Source organism: Saimiri boliviensis, chromosome 18, assembly GCF_048565385.1.
Source record: "Saimiri boliviensis isolate mSaiBol1 chromosome 18, mSaiBol1.pri, whole genome shotgun sequence".
In the NCBI taxonomy this organism is placed as follows: Eukaryota; Metazoa; Chordata; class Mammalia; order Primates; family Cebidae; genus Saimiri; species Saimiri boliviensis.
In genome coordinates, this window is record NC_133466.1 from 48,107,502 (window position 1) to 48,113,501 (window position 6,000).

Sequence of the window (6,000 nt, forward strand, 5' to 3'; positions counted from 1 at the left end):
ATTTTTTATGGCTGCACAGTATTCCATGGTGTATATGTGACATATTTTCCTTGTCCAGTCTATCTATGATGGGCATTTGGGTTAGTTCAAAGTCTTTGCTATGGTCTTTGCCACAATAAACATACGTGTACACGTGTCTTTATAATTGAAAGTGTTATAATCCTTTGGGTACATATCTAATAATCGGATTCCTGGGTCCAACAATATTTCTATTTCTAGATCCTGAAGGAATCACCACACTGTCTTCCACAATGGTTGAACAATTTACACTCTCAACAGCAGTGTAAAAGCATTCCTGTTTCTCCACATTGTCTCCAGCATCTGTTGTCTCCAGATTTTTTAATGATTGCCATTCTAATTGGCATGAGATGGTACCTCAAAGTGGTTTTGATATGCATTTCTCTAGTTTTCAGTGATGAGCTTTTTTTTCATGGTTGTTTGCTGCATGAATGTCTTCTTTTGAAAAGTGTCTCTTCATCTCTGTCACAAAATTTTTTGCCCATTCTTTCGGTTGCCAGTTCACTCTAATGCTAATTTCTTTTGCTGTGCAGAAGTTCTTAAGTTTAGATCTCATTTGTCTGTTTTGGCTTCTGTTGCCATTGCTTTTGCTGTTTTAGTCATGAAGTCCTTGCCTATGCTTATGTCCAGAATGGTACTGCCTAGGTTTTTTACGGTGTTAGGTCTTATGTTTAAATCTTGAATCCATCCGGAGTTGATTTTTATATAAGGTGCAAGGAAGGGATCCAGTTTCAGCTTTCTGCATGTGGCTAGCCAGTTTTCCAACACCATTTGTTACCTAGGGTATCCTTTCCCCATGGCTTGTTTTTGTCAGGTTTGTCAAAGATCAGACAGTTGTAGCTGTGTGGTGTTACTTTCGAGGCCTCTGTTCTGTCCCGTTGGTCTACATATCTGTTTTGGTACCAGTACCACGATGTTTTTATTACTGTGGCCTTGTAGTACAGTTTGAAGTCAGGTAGTATGATGTCTCCATAATTGTGTGCTTAGGATTGTCTTGGCTATGTAGGTTCTCTTTTGGTTCCGTATAAAGCTTAAGGTGTTTATTTTCCAATTCTGTGAAGAAAGTCATTGGTAGCTTATGGGGATAGCATTGAATATGTAAATTATTTTGGGCAGTATGGTCATTTTCACAATATCGATTCCTCCTGACCATGAGCTTGAAATGTTTTTATATCTGTTTCTGTCCTCTCTTATTTTCTTAAGCAGTGGTTTGTCCTTCTTTTTGAAGAGGTCCTTCACATGTTTTGTTAGTTGTATTTCTAGGTATTTTATTCTCTTTGTAGCAACTGTGAATGGGAGGTCAATCATGATTTGGCTATCTGTGTGTCTGTTGCTGATGTACAGGAATGCTCATAATTTTTGCACATTGATTTTGTATCCTGAGACTTTGCTGAAGTTGCTTATCAACTTAAGGAGATTTGGGCTGAGACAATGGGGTCTTTTAAATATACAATCATGTCATCTGCAAATAGAGACAATTTGACTTCCTCTTTTTCTAATTGAATAACCTTTATTTCTTTTAGCATGAAACCAGAGTGAGATGCACTTCTCAGGAAATCAGCTCAGCAGTTGCAAAGACAGAAAAAAAAAAAAAAAAAACTCTCACATTTTATATAAAAAACAGATACAACCTTTAACATACAAATTCTCAAGGTAAGCAATAACTTGTCCTCAAGGGGACTTTACAGTCCCATTTGTCACACACCTTTCATTTTAAACGTTCTTAGCAATTGGGGTAACCGTCTCTGTTAGACAATTGGCTTTTCCAAAGAAAAAATAAACTTCTTATGTCTTTATAAAAGGAGGTTGTCTTGCAACTTGGAGTAAGATACCTGCAGAACTTACCCTCCCAGCCTCCTACTGAACCTGAGAAATGGAGGTGTTATCTTCCTTGATAATTTTCAAAGTGATGATTCCCCGGCTTTCAGAACAGCATCCTTGGGTCTTAAAACTAATGAGACTAAGTTATCTTTTAAGAATATTTACATACATTTCAAAATGACAAAGAAGTACAAGCTTTCTAAAATAAACGCCCTAAGCAAAAGGTGCTTCTTTTCTTATTTTTAACATGGAGAATATATGAGTCAGTTAGTAATTATAGGCTTCCTAACAAAATACTACAGATTGGGTAAGTTAAACAACAGATATTTATTTCCTCACTGTTCTTGAGGCCGAAAGTCTAAGACGAAGGTGCCAGTGGGGTTGGCTTTTGGTGAGACGGCTCTTCCTATCTTGGAGACAGTTACCTTTTCACTCCCTCCCATGTGGCCTTTTCTCCATGCACAGAGAGAGAGATCTCTTGTGTCTCTTTCTCCTCTTAGAAGAACACCAGTCTTATCATACTGAAGCCCAATCCTTGTCATCTCATCTAAACTTAATTAACTCTTTAAAGGCCCTCTCTTCCAATAAAGTCACACTAGAGGGTAGGACTTCCACATGCAAATTTAGTGTGGGGCACAATTCAGTCCTTTACACAGAGTCGAGCTTCTTATTTTTAGTTGGCCTTTGTCCTTATGGGAATAACAAGCCAGGCTGAGTCCTTCTCATCATGGGGCATGTATTGGAAGAAGAGATGATGAAAAGCAAGTACATTTATCACTTGCAAGTAACAATCAAGGAAAGAAACAGTGATGAGTGAAGGCCCTTGGCTCAAGGATGAGAAGATACCTGTGAGCTCCTGGTTAGCCAGGTAGTAAATCAAGCATTCCTGATGATTTGGAAAGAATGGAGCTAGAAAAACCAATTCATGGAAGCAGAATCATCTAGATAGTCAGTGATATAACTAAGTCGTATGTACTATTTAGGCCATCGATCGATAATTTATCAACATTCCACTTACATATTAGCTCATTTATTTATGCACTCAACATTTGATCACCCCTAGATTCATTGTACACATCAGTATGGCTGAAAACTACCCAGATAATTTTTTCCTTCCTGCAATCACTTACTACCACTGTAGATTTTATGAAACTATTAATCAGGTTTGAACTTAGATTTCAATTTCAAGCTGTTGTCATGTTGATTTTACACAAAGAATTATGAGGTGACATGTCAGAATTCTCTTCCTACCAGTACAGTTCACAAAACCCATGAAACATTTATATGGCTCAAAGCATCATATGTGCTCAGTTTATGGTGAGAAAACAGTTATCTGCATTTCTTCCCAGTTTTAAAAAAACAACCATCAACTAATTGAAAAAGCATAACTCACTCAAAATAACTGAAAGATGGTCTAAACAAATTTACAAGATTATGTAGTCTGATAACATCCACAGATAGATAGTAAACTTACATCGAAGGAGTTTGGGATGAGTCTTCACTCATGAAGTACTGAGTTTCAGAACTCAGTACTTCCCTCTTCTCAATGTATGGCCATTCTGTTGGTAGGGTGGATTTTCATTACTGGAAGCAGATGTTACACTGCTCCTCCCCTCAGGCAATCTGGCTTAGAGGAAGGCAAGCGAAGGCCAGATGAGACTGAGCCTGCACCCAGCTCCCCATGCCCATCCAACCCTCTGATTCTCTACCCTGCGCATCTTGAAGTCAAGTTAGGTATGTTTTAATGACTGCGTCATAGTTTAAAGAGATGAAAGCGATGATGATTCATTGTGCATTTGTTAAACCAAGTTTCAGACATGATTAACGTGGGCCCTGGACACCAAGCATGGGTGAATTATTTTAGTCTCAGGAAGACAGGTTTTGTACTGTATTTTGTATTAGGCAGAATGAGAAAGTAGAGAGATTGGAGAGTCCTAGATAAGCTGATAGAGAATGGGTAGGACCCCACTGGCTCCTTCTCACCCTTCTCCTGACCAGCAGACTGCTGGTTAATCCCGGCTTTGGTCTCACCTAGCTTCCTACGTGGTTCATCAGTAGCAGTGGGGCACAATGCATTATCTGCTGAAACACATAGAAAATGCTGATGCATTTCACATTTATTTCCTCAAGTCAATTGAACTTTCCCCTAAAATACAGTCACATTATTAATTACTTTAAATCTTGTCTTTGCCACATATTATGTGTAACATTGAGTAAGCAATTTAACTTTTCTACATCTCATTCCCTCATCTGTAAAATGAGGTTGACAATAGTGTCCCCTGAGGGTGGTTGGTGAGAATATTAAATAAATCAATATATGTAAACCTCTTAGAACCATGCCTAGTGCATAACAAATACTTCATAGAAAGATTCTTTGTTATTTTATTTTATTTTCCACAAGTTATTGGGGTGCAGGTGGTACTTGGTTACATGAGTAAATTCTTTAGTAATGTGTGAGATCCTAGTGCACCCATCGCCTGAGCAGTATACACGGCATTGTATTTGTTGCTTTTGTCCCTTGTGCCTCCCCACCTCCACCAAGTCATCGAAGTCCACTGTGTCATTCTTAAGCCTTTGTGTACTCATAGCTTAGTTCCTGCATATCAGTGAGAACATACAATATTTGGTTTTCCATTTTCGAGTCTCTTCACTTAGAATAAGTCACCAATCTCATCTAGGTTATGGCAAATGCTGCTAATTTATTCCTTTTTTGGCTGAGTAGTATTCCATCATGTATATGTATGCCAGTTTCTTTATCCACTCATTTATTGATGGGTATTTGGGTTGGTCCCATGATTTCGCAGTTGTGAATTGTGTTGCTATAAACATGCATGTGCAAGTATCTTTTCTCAAATAATGACTTTTTTTCTGAGTAGATATCCAGTAGTGGTATTGCTTGATCAAATGGTAATTCTACTTTTAGTTCTTTAAGGAACTCCGCCCTGTTTTCCGTAGTGGCCGTACTAGTTTATATTTCTTCTAGCAGTGTAGAAGGGTTCCCTAATTGCCACAACCATGCCAACATCTACTGTTGTTGTTGTTGTTGTTGTTGTTGTTTTTACATTCTTTGATTATGGCCATTCTTGCAGGAGTAAGGTGGTATTGCATTGTTGTTTTGATTTACATTTCCCACATCATTAGTGATGTTGAGCATTTATTAAATTGTTTGCTAGCCATTTGTATGTCTTCTTTAGAGAATTTATTCATGTCTTAGCCCACTTTTGGATGGGGTTGATTGATTTTTTCTTACTGATTTGTTTGAGTTTGTTGTAGATTCTGGATATGAGTCCTTTGTCAGAAGTATATATTGTGAACATTTTCTCTCACTCTGTGAGTTAACTGTTTATTCTGCTGACTGTTATTTTTGCCATGCAAAAGCTCTTTAGTTATCTCTCAGCTATTTATTTTTGTTTATATTGCAATTGCTTTTGGGTTTTTAGTCATAAAATCTTTGCCTAAGCCAATGCCTAAAAGGGTTCTTCCAGTGTTATCTTCTGGAATTTTTATAGTTTCAGGTTTTAGGTTTAAGTCTTTAATCTGTCCTGATTTGATTTTTGTATAAGGTGAGAGATGAGGATTCAGCTTTATTCTCCTACATGTGGCTGGCCAGTTATCTCAGCACCATTTGTTGAAAAGGGTGTCCTTTCTCCACTTGATGTTTTTGCTTGCTTTACTGAAGATCAGTTGGCTGTAAGTATTTGGGTTTATTTCTGGATTTTCTATTCTGTTCCCATTGATCTATGTGCCTGTTTTTATACCAGTACCATGCTGTGTTGGTGACCATGGCCTTATAGTTTGAAATCAGGAAGTGTGAGGCCTCCAGATTTGTTCCTTTTACTTAGTCGTGCTTTGGCTATGTTGGCTCTTGTTTGTTTCCATATGAATTTTAGAACTGCTTTTCTTGAACTCCCGACCTCAGGTGATCCACCCGCCTGGGCCTCCAAAGTGCTTGGATTACAGGCATGAGCCACCACGCCCGGCCTTAGAACTATTTTTCTAACTCTGTGAAGAATGATGGTAAAATTTTGATGGGAATTGCATCGTGTTTATACATTGCATGTATTTGTACATTGCAGTATGCTCATTTTTACAATATTGATTCTACCCATCCAGGGCCATGTGATGTGTTTTCATTTCTTTGTGTCATCTATGTTTTCTTTC

The 6,000-nt window shown here is 38.0% G+C and overlaps 1 long non-coding RNA gene across 1 annotated transcript in view; it reads left to right on the forward strand.

Annotated features, from left to right (window-relative positions):
* The window catches only part of LOC141582049 (uncharacterized), a 157,712-nt gene extending 156,097 nt beyond the window's left edge, over positions 1 to 1,615 (forward strand). Inside the window, exon 4 of the long non-coding RNA XR_012514895.1 lies at positions 1,542 to 1,615. This is a non-coding gene — a long non-coding RNA (uncharacterized LOC141582049). The remainder of the gene's footprint in view (positions 1 to 1,541) is intronic.
* The last annotated feature ends 4,385 nt before the right edge of the window (positions 1,616 to 6,000 follow it).